This window comes from Halichoerus grypus, chromosome 12, assembly GCF_964656455.1.
Source record: "Halichoerus grypus chromosome 12, mHalGry1.hap1.1, whole genome shotgun sequence".
NCBI lineage: Eukaryota > Metazoa > Chordata > Mammalia > Carnivora > Phocidae > Halichoerus > Halichoerus grypus.
Genome location: NC_135723.1, coordinates 20,074,990 through 20,086,007, shown reverse-complemented (window position 1 = coordinate 20,086,007; position 11,018 = coordinate 20,074,990). Strand labels below are relative to the sequence as shown.

Genomic DNA, 11,018 nt, shown 5'->3' with positions numbered 1-11,018 from the left:
TTTCACAGCAACACATAAATTTATAATTAGCTCAAAAAAAAAGTTTAATTTAAAAATATAGAATTAGGGGTGCCTGGGTGGCTCAGTCATTAAGCAACTGCCTTCAGCTCAGGTCATGATCCAGGGTCCTGGGATCGAGCCCTGCATCGGGCTCCCTGCTCGGCGGGAAGCCTGCTTCTCCCTCTGCCTGCCGCTCCCCCTGCTTATGCTCTCTCTCTCACTGTGTCTCTCTCTGTCAAATAAATAATAAATAAAATCTTAAAAAAAAAAAGAAAAGGAAAAGAAAGAAAGAGAGAGAGAGAAAGGTGGGTCACCCCTTGATTTTTGGCAAGCTGTGATGTAATAGGACCATATTCTACAATGAGTTCTGATTTAAGAAGCTGCATGAAGACCAATATTATTCAGATGAGGGAACACATGAGGAATTACTTAAAGAACATGGCATGAGAGTTTTTTAGTAATATGGTGGCTAGGGAGGAAGGAATGCAAATTGGTTCATTATACTTTTAGTTCTAATTGTTTATTTAAAGATTTTATTTATTTATTTGAGAGAGAGCAGAAGCAGGGAGGAGAGGGAGAAGCAGACTCCCCGCTAAGCAGGGAGCCTGATATGGGTCTCGATCCCAGTACTGGGATCATGACCTAAGCCCAACACAGCAACTGAGCCACCCAGGCACCCCTAGTTCTGATTGCTTAAAAATACCATCCAAACACAAATAAGGCAAAAAGAGGGTAGCATATCTTTTCAGGATCACATTAAAGCGTTATTTAACATGCCCACCAAAGTATTGCTTAATTATCTAGAACCTAGGGGTCAGCAAACTTTTTCTGAAAAAAAGAATCAGATAAGTCAATATTCAGGTTTTTTTTTACAATCCTTGAAAAATATAAAAGCCATTCTTAACTCAGGGGCTAGGCCAAAACTGGCTAGTGGCTAAATTTGGCCTGCTGACAGTTTGCTGATTCTAGGAGAAGTCCCTTTGTTTGTTTCACTATTCACTATTGATCAAAAGTCTAAGATTTTATGAATTTACATGTTAACTTGTACCAGTAAAGGTAAAATTAATCTGTCTGGTAGAAATATAACTCGAAAGGTTATGGGGAAAAAAAGTTTATGGTTTTATTGTCATAGGATATTAACCAGTTTTGTATCTAACAGAGCAATCCCTTTTAAAAAAAATTAAACTTTAGGGACACCTGGGTGGCTCAGTCGGTTGAGCATCTGACTCTTGATTCCGGCTCAGGTCATGATCTCAGGGATGTGGGATCGAGCCCCACGTCAGGCTTCCCACTCAGCAGGGAGTCTCCTAGAGATTCTTTCTCTCTCTCTGCGTGCTCTCTCACTCTCTCAAATAAGTAAATAAATCTTTTTAAAAATTTAAATTTTAAAATTTGAGATTGTTGTAGATTTACATTCCGTTGTAAGAAATAATACAGAGAGATGGTATGTACCCGTTACTCAGGTTCTGCGAAGGTAACATCTTGCAGGACTACAGTACAGTATCACAGCAAGCATACTGCCTGATAGAGTCAAGACACAGCATCTCCATCACCTCAAAGATCCCGCAAGCAGCCATGTTGTAGCCACACCCATTTCCCTCAAGACCACCACCTCCTTCTTAATCCCTGGCAACTATTAATCTGTTCTTCATTTCTGTTTTGCCATTTCAAGATTATAGAAAAGATGGAGTGCCTGGGTGGCTCAGACAGTTAAGCGTCTGCCTTCGGCTCAGGTCGTGATCCCAGGGTCCTGGGGTCGAGCCCCGCATCGGGCTCCCTGCTCAGCGGGGAGCCTGCTTCTCCCTCTCCTTCTTCCTGCTGCTTCCCCTGCTTGTACACACTCTCTCTCTGTCAAAAATAGATAAAATCTTAAAAAAAAAAAAAGATTATAGAAAAGAATCATATACTATATAACCTTTTGGGATTTTTCTTCACACAGCATAATTCTCTGGCATTTCATCCAGGTGAGATGTGAACAATCTTATTATTATTATTATTATTATTTTTGGTGAACAATCTTACTTAATTTAAATTTCCTTACCGAAAGGCCTATCAATACCCAGTTCCTCAAATACGCTTCAAACTAGCCTTATCATTCTGTTTGCTCCCTCCCTGATGAGTGGACAAAAACCTTTTCCCTGTGTTCGGACACATTAATTTTTTTTAAAGATTTTATTTATTTATTTGAGAGACAGAGAGAGAGAGTGAGCACAAGCAGGGAGAGCAGCAGAGGGAGAGGGAGAAGCAGACTCCCAGCTGAGCAGGAAGCCCGACTCAGGGCCCGATCCCAGGACCCTGAGATCATGACCTGAGCCAAAGGCAGACGCTTAACTGACTGAACCACCCAGGCGCCCCTTTTCCCTATGTTGGTTCTCTATTTGTAGGAGTCATATATATGTCATAAATAAATATATACATTGTTTAAGTATAGTTGACGCACAATGTTACATTAGTTTAATGTGTACTGCATAGTGATTGGACAAGTCTATACATTATGCTACGCTGTAGCTACCATCTGTCAACACTATATTCCCCATGCTGTACTTTCATCCCTGTAACTGATTCATTCCATAACTGGAAGCCTGTACCTCTCACTCCCCGTCGCCCATTTCGCCCATCCCCTCCCCGCCCCTCCCCTCTGGCAACCACCAGTTTGTTCTCTGTATTTATTTCTGCAAGAGTCAGATTTTTAACTTTTTGAAAATAATACTTTGATATAATTACATATCCAGTGCCTGCTCCCTAGAGATAGTTTCCAGTTGGCTCAATGTTTTTTTACTTAGAAAACTTGTATCTAGTAGAAAAGATCAGATCACCTTTTCTCTCCTTCCACCAGAATAAAAATGTAATTTGCTTTGTTTGAGTTTCAAAGTAATGATAAGAAATATGTCCTCCCTCCAGTGACAGGTTATTTCTGTGAGATTTCGGGGTGAGTTAAGAAGAAAGAAATTTTTAAATAGCATTTTTATCCTATGCCACTGGCTCAATTTTTACTTTTTAAACAATGATTCCAACAGCATATCAGTATAGAGATTTACAATTAATTGGTCAAAAAACCCCATGTGTCTTTCAGACTTCATTTTTTTGCTTCTAGTGAGAAGCAACAGTTTATGATAGAGATCATCATTTAATAGAAAAGGTATGTTTTCTCAGATGAGAAGATTAGAAGCCACTTAGTCCACTCCACTGTTTCAGAGCAGGACTAAAATAATCGTTTTTTAAAAAACCAAACAAGAGCAACAACAAAAGTTTATTATGGGAAACCTCAAAATACACACGAATAGAAAGAATGGGATAACAAGCCTCTATGTAACCTTCATTTAAATTCAACCGTCATTTAAATTTAAATACATATATAGACAGAATATATATATATATACATATACATATATATATATATATTTTTTTTTTTGACAGAGAGCGAGAGAGCGCGCGCTCAAGTCGGTGATGAGGGACAGAGAGAGGGAGAGAGAGAATCAGGGTGAATAAAATCAATATTAGTAATATTTGGCTAACTTTGTTTCATACATACCCATCATTTCCTCCAACTCAGTAAATCCCAGACATCATATAATTTCATCCATAAATACTTCAGTATGTATCTATAAAAGATAAAACACTTTTTAACATAACAGTCCCATTATCACACTGAAAAAATAGTAATTCCTTAACATAATCTAATATCTAGTCAGTATTCAAATGTTCTCCAATGTCTCAAGCATCTTTGTTTTAAGGGGGGGGAAGGGGCAGAGGGAGAGAGAGAATCTCAAGCAGGCTCCACCCCCAGCACGGAGCCTCATGCCAGGCTCAATCTCACCACCCTGAGATCATGACCTGTGCCGAAATCAAGAGTTGGACACTTAACTGACTGAGCCACCCAGGCGCCCCTCTCAAGCATCTTTTTACAAATGATTTGAAACAGGATCTAAACAAGATCTGTTGTGTATATCTGATTGATTTTTTTTTTTAAATACCATTTATTTTTGAACAGCTTTATTAAGGTAAAGTTGACATACAAGTACATGTTCAAGTGTACAATTAGATAATTTTTGACATATTATTCACCTGAGAAATTATCACCACAATCAAGATTGCCATCACCCCGAGTTTCCTCATGCCCCCTTGGTAATCCTGCCCCTCCAATGTCCCCACAGACTCCCATCCCCAAGCAACCACTGATCTACTTCCTATAGATTCGTCTGCAGTTTCTAAAACTTCTTAAAAATGGAATCATACAGGGGCGCCTGGGTGGCTCAGTCAAGCATCTGACTCTTGATTTTAGCTCAGGTAGTGATCTCAGGATCGTGAGCTTGAGGCATGCGTCAGGCTTTGCACTCAGCACGGAATCCGCTTGAGACTCTGTCTCCCGCTGCCTCCCCACCCTGCTCTCTCGCTCTCTCTCAAATAAATAGACAAATCTTTAAAAAAAATGGAATCATATGTGTTCTTTTTAGGTCTGATTTCATTCCTTCAGCATAATTATTTTGAGACTCATAATGTTGTTGCATGTATCAATAGTTCATTCCTTTTTGTTGCCGAGTAGAACTGCATTGCATGGACATTTCACAATTTGTACATCCATTCACTTGTAGATGGATGCTTGGGTTGTTTCCATTTTTTAGCTTTTACAAATAAGGCTGCTATGAACATTTGTGTAAAAGACTTTGTATGTACATGTGCTTTCATTTCTCTTTGGTAAATACATAGGAGTAGGATCAGTGGGTCATAGGGTAGGTTCTGTTTAACTTTCAGGTAACCACAAAATTGTTTTCCAGAGTGGCTGTATCTGTTTACAGTCTCTCCAGCAGGAGTATGAGAACTCTGATGCTCTGCATTCTCAGTAACATTTGGTATGGTCAGTCTTTTAACTTTAAATATTCAAATTTTAAGCATTCTAACAGGTGACATCCCTGTTTTCCAACTACATTTCTTTTAAAGATTTTATTTATTTATTTGAGAGAGAGGATGAGAGGAGAGAGAGAGCACATGAGAGGGGGGAGGGTCAGAGGGAGAAGCAGACTCCCCGCTGAGCAGGGAGCCCGATGCGGGACTCGATCCCGGGACTCCAGGATCATGACCTGAGCCGAAGGCAGTCGCTTAACCAACTGAGCCACCCAGGCGCCCCCAACTACATTTCTATTTAAGGCCAGATCGTCTCTGTCATCTTTAAACAAACAACACATTGCAACAGACTGAATGCAAAAGCAAATATGAGAATCTATCTTCTATTAGATCAGACATCAAAGAGACTTGCCAAAATGTAAAACAGTGTCATCCTTCTCACTTTTTTTTTTGTCTTGGAAAATAGAGTTGTTTCTATAAAAATATAACATAAATGGGCTTACTATTCTTTTCTAAATTAAGATAAAATTCCTCTCCCGGGGTGGATGCTTTCTCCATGTAGCAGGGCTGTAACTGTTCATAGCTCTCTGAAACGCCAGGGGACCAGGAGCAGCTTAGAGTTTTAACTTCCATGTTACAAAGAACAACATGTTTGGGGTGCCGGCTGGCTCCATTGGTTAAGTGTCTGCCTTCGGCTCAAGTCATGATCTCAGGGTCCTGGGGTCGAGCCCTGTGTCAGGCTCCCTGCACAGTGGGGGTCTGCCTCTCCCTCTCCTGCCTGCTCCTGCTCTCTCTCTCTCTCTCAAATAAATAAAATCTTAAAAAGAAAAACAAACAAAAAAAAAACAAAGAACAACATGTTTAAATGTTTCAACAGGCAAGTTATAACTAGCACCTTCTTTTTTTTTTAAGATTTTATTTTATTTATTTGACAGAGAGAGACAGCAAGAGAGGGAACACAAGCAGGGGAGTGGGAGAGGGAGAAGCAGGCTTCCCGCTGAGCAAGGAGCCCGATGCGGGGCTCGATCCCAGGACCCCAGAATCATGACCTGAGCTGAATGCAGATGCTTAACTGACTGAGCCACCCAGGCGCCCCGCACCTTACTTCTTATTCTTCTAGAACACTGAAAATCTCGCCCAGCCCTTCAGGAGGGGGATCCTGAGCGTGGTAAAGAAGAAGTGGGAGAACCCAGCCCTGGGAACAGAGTCTTACGCAGACTCCCTGTGATCAGCAGCGCTGAGGTCAGACTCGGAGGCAGCCATCCTCCCGGTGAAGAGGTGAGAAGCTCGGTCTCTGAGGCCGAAGCTGACCGCGAGGAACGAGTCCACCCCAGACCTAGGCTCAGACCACCTCCTGAAGCCCTTGCTCAGTGTCCGTATCCCTGTCTTGAGGGCAGTGAGCGTCTTCAAGACCACGCGAAAGAAAGTAAAAAAATGGAAACTTGTCTAGGAGAATCCAGGTATGAAGCAGGAAAACCCGAAATCAGTGAAAACACAGAAGGAGCAAACAAAATAGAGAAACACAATGTTCCGCTGAACAGCCTTAAGATGATGTTTGAGGAGCATGAACTAACTCCAACCAAGCAGATTCTTCGGGCCCACAGCCGCAGGGCAGGTGGAAAGAGGATCTCTGAAAACAGCTCTTCTCTGGATGATGTGGAGATAGGCCCAGGTCAGTTGTCTCTTCCACATTCAACGCAGAGAAAAGCAAGAGCAGGTGAAATCTGGACTTACAACACCTGTCAGAAATCTCCATGAAGGATCGAATGGCCAAGGACCAGGCAGCTGTGTCCAAGCGGAGCGGTTCTGCCAACTCTACAAATGACTTGAGAGCCAACGGTGGTGAAATCAAAACTCATAAATTGGAACAAAAGGGGAACGTGCCCCCAGATCCTGAGGTCTGCATCTCCCATCAGGTTGGAGAAAAGGTATCTGCCACTGAGAATAGCCTGGCAGTCCATTCCGCCCCTGCTGAGGATGACTCTGGAATTCCCAGGTCAAAAGTGAGGTCCAGCAGCCTGTCCATCCCAAGCCACTAAATCCAGATGCCAGAACCTCCAGCCTCTCTGAGAGCTCTCCTCCCAAAGCAGTGAAGAAGTTTCAGGCACCTGCAAGAGAGACTCGTGTGCAAGGTCAGAAGACAGTCTACCCGATGGAGCGTGTCTTGGCCAACCAGCAGGTGGTTCACGTCAGCTGCTTCCGTTGCCCCCACTGCAACAGCAGACTTAGTCTAGGAACATATGCGTCTTTACACGGGAGAATCTACTGCAAGCCTCACTTCAACCAACGCTTCAAAGCTAAAGGCAACTATGATGAAGGCTTTGGGCATAGACCACACAAGGATCTGTGGGCAAGCAAAACTGAAAAGCAAGGGACTTCGGAGAGACCAGCCCAGCTTCCAAATGCAGGGGGAGATTCCTCAGAGCCCAGGGCTAGAAGATTGCTAAGGTGGGTGTGCTGACCGCAAGTATGGAAGCCAAGGCCTCCTCTCAGCCAGAGAAAGACTAGCCAGCTGAAACCAAGAAGCTGAGGATTGCCTGGTCGCTGCCCCCCCCCCCGAACTTGGTAGTTCAGGAGGGACCTTGGAGGAAGGGATCAAAGTATCCAAGCCCAAGTGGCTCCTGAGGATGGAATCAGCAAGCCTGAAGCTCCCGAGGACGTAGATCTGGATGTGAAAAAGCTAAGACGATCTTCTTTACTGAAAGAAAGAGGCCGCCCATTCCCTGTAGCAGCTTCATTTCAAACCACTTCAGTCAAGAGCCCCCCAAATCTTGTCCTCCCCCATAAGGAAAGGCTGGAGCATGTCAGAGCGGAGTGAGGAGTTTACAGGAGGAATGCCAGCAGAAAGGAAACAAGTGGAAAATGCCAATACCTCTGAAAAGAATGGTAGTGTGCTGGCAAAACCAGGAATCCGGAGGAGGGGAGACAGGGAGGAAAAGGAAGGGAGATCGTGGTTTTGAGATGGGGAGTGAGAATCTTCTAGAAAATGGTGCAGACTTAGATGGAGATGACAGAAACCCCAAACAGCACTCTCCACTAGAACCCAAGTCTACAAATTGGTCCAGCTTTGCAAAAGATTCACTACCCAGAGTCAGAAATCCCAGGATGTGGGATTCCGGGAGGGAGAAGTAGTCGAAGAGCTGTCTGTGGAGGAACAGATAAAGAGAACTTGATACTATGATGAGGATGAGGATGAGGAACGACAAACTGCACATGGTGTGCGGCGTTAAATCGGTGATCGTGTGAGTGAGCCCCTGCCCTTTCTCACAGTGATGCACGTACACAGGCATCAGAATAAACTGTAACGTACGTGGGAGTAATTTTGGAAGAGTTCTTGCTTCAAAACAATCCCATGCTGCAGCCTTTGTGAAGCAGTTCTAAGTGCCAGAGATAGTATTACTTCAGTCCTCTATTTTAGCCATGACGATATACGTAAGGTGCTTTGCGGTCTTCTGGTGAGGGGGGACTATGCCCGCTGATAGTCTAGACTCCGCTGTATTCCCAAAAGGCAATACAAAAATAGATGTTTAGTGGCACACTGTTACACTAAAAATTCAATTATGGAATTAGGGAACATGCAGAAGGGGTTTAGGGACCTAAACATTATGACTGAACGCACTTTAGTATAAAGGGTACAGTTTGTATATTTTTAAATGAATTACCAATTTAATTATTTTGTATTCATCTGTTAAGAGATCAAATATTTAATCTTTAAAACATTTTTTAGGTTAATTTTCTTACTCTGGTATATGTGGGGAATTTATTGCTCTGCATCCCATTGTCTAAACCACCTCCTCAACTGGATTATTGAGACACAACACAACCATTCTTTGGGGACACTTTCTGAGCACATTTGGTGCTTGGAGAGATCCACTCTGGTGTTTGCCAATGAGTTTGACTACACCCCAAGGGATTGCTTTCTTCTTTGGTGGTATCTGTGCAGCTCATAATTTACTGAAAGCGGCAATATTTTTATAAGATCTTTGGTATTGTTGTTTGCCATGTTGCACGTTAAAGCGAAGTGAGGAGTTTAAAGTAGGAATAACAGAAGAAACTGCCTTAAACCACTTGAGCCCAGACCCCCAAACCCTATATTTCACTTCTGATATCCCCTTTCTGGGACACTGGTTTTTTTATTTTATTTTATTTATTTTATTATCTTATTTTTTTGGCAGACAGTATTCCCAGGGTGCAATTAAACCAATTGTAGGCCTTTTTTGTGGGAGATGGTTTTCTAGTAGTTAAGGTTTTGGAACATTATAAACTTGAGTACATTTGTTGTACATAATTGATATTCCAAATTGTGGGGGAGAGAGGAGGTATTTTAAGCTATAGACTTCTTTGTACTGCATTTTTAGAGATTTAGCTCTAATATTTTTTAGAGATGTAAAATACTCTGCTTTCTTACAGTCTTGCTTAGTCTGAAACAGTTTTATTCAATAAAGCTTTTAATTTACATTTGAAAAAATAAAGATAAAATTCTAAAATTCATGTAAAACAAAATTCACCATTTTAATAATTTCAAATGCACAATTCAGTGGTTTTTATTATATTCACAACACTGTGCAGCTATGATAACTATTTAATCTCGGAACATTTCTATGCCCAAAGAAAAACCCCATAACTTCCACTTCCCCCTTCCCTATCCCCTGGGAACCACTGATGTACTTTCTGTCCCTGTGGATTTGCCCATTCTGGGCATATTTAAATGGAATCATACAATATGTGGACTTTTGTGTCTGGTTTGTTTTTTTTTTTTACTTACCATTACGTTTTTGAGGTTCACCCATGTTGCAGCATGTACTTTATGCCTTTTAATGGCTGAATAATATTCCATGTATGAATATACAATATTTTGTTTATCCATTCGTCAATTGATAATTTTTGGTTATTATAAGTAGTGCTTCCATTAACATTCATGGACAAGTTTTTTGTTTTTAAGATTTTATTTATTTATTTGAGAGAGAGATAGCACGAGCAGGGACCGGAGCGGCAGAGAGAGAGGGAGAAGCAGATTCCCCGCTGAGCAAGGAGCCTGACTCGGGGCTTGATTCCAGGACCCCGGGATCACAACCCAAGCCAAAGGCAGCCACTTAACCAACTGAGGCACCCAGGCGCCCCTCATGTACAAGTTTTTGTGCAGACATGTTTTCATTTCTCTTGGGTGTATAGCTAGGAGTGGAATTGTTGGGTCCTATGGTAACTCTTAGGTTTACCTGTTTGAGGAACTGCCAAATTATTTTCCACATCAGCTGCACCATTTTACATCCCACCTCCCAGCAATGTATGAGGGTTCTAATTTTTTCACCTCTGTGCCAACACTTGTAATTATTATTTTTTAATTCATTTTTTAAAATTATAGACATCTTGGTGGAAAGTGGTATCACATTGTAGTTTTATTTTGCATTTCCTGATGGCTGATGATGTTGAGCATTGTTTCATGTGCATATCGGCTATTTACACTTCTTCTTTGGACAAATGTCTGTTTAAATCTTTTGCCATCTTTTAAAGATTTTATTTTTAAGGGGTGCCTGGGTGGCTCAGTTCGGTTAACCGTCTACCTTCGGCTCAGGTCATGATCTCAGGGTCCTGGGATTAAGCCCTACATTAGGCTCCATGCTCAGCAGGGAATCTGCTTGAGGATTCTCTGCCCCCCCCCCCCCGCTTCCCTCTTCCCCCACCACGCAGGTGCATGCACTCTCTAAAATAAATAAATCTTTAAAAAAAGTTTAAAAATTTTGATGGAGTCCATTTCATTAACTTTTTCTTTTGTTCTTGTGCTTTCGGCATCATATCTAAGAAACTGTTGCCTAATCCAAGGTAATGAAGATCTACATCTATGCTTTCTTCTAAGAATATTATAGCTTTAACTCTTACATTTATATCTTTAATACATTTTGAGTTAATTTCTGTACATGGTGTCATGTAGGGATCCAAATTCATGCTTCTGCATGTGAATATTATATAAAAAATTATTCTAGGGGTGCCTGGGTGGCTCAGTCAGTTAAGCATCTGACTCTCGATCTCAGTTCAGGTCTTGATCTCAGGGTCATGAGTTCAAGCTCCGCATTGGGCTCCATGCTGGATGTGGAGGCTACTTTAAAAAAAAATTATTCTAACACTTGTTAAAGATGATAAGAAAAACTCTTCAAGAGACAACTGCAATGGGATTTTGC

At 41.7% G+C, this 11,018-nt stretch overlaps 1 pseudogene; it reads left to right on the top strand.

Moving 5' to 3' along the window:
- Nucleotides 1-6,261: 6,261 nt before the first annotated feature.
- Nucleotides 6,262-8,072, top strand: LOC118519821 (LIM domain and actin-binding protein 1 pseudogene; annotated as a pseudogene).
- Nucleotides 8,073-11,018: the final 2,946 nt, after the last annotated feature.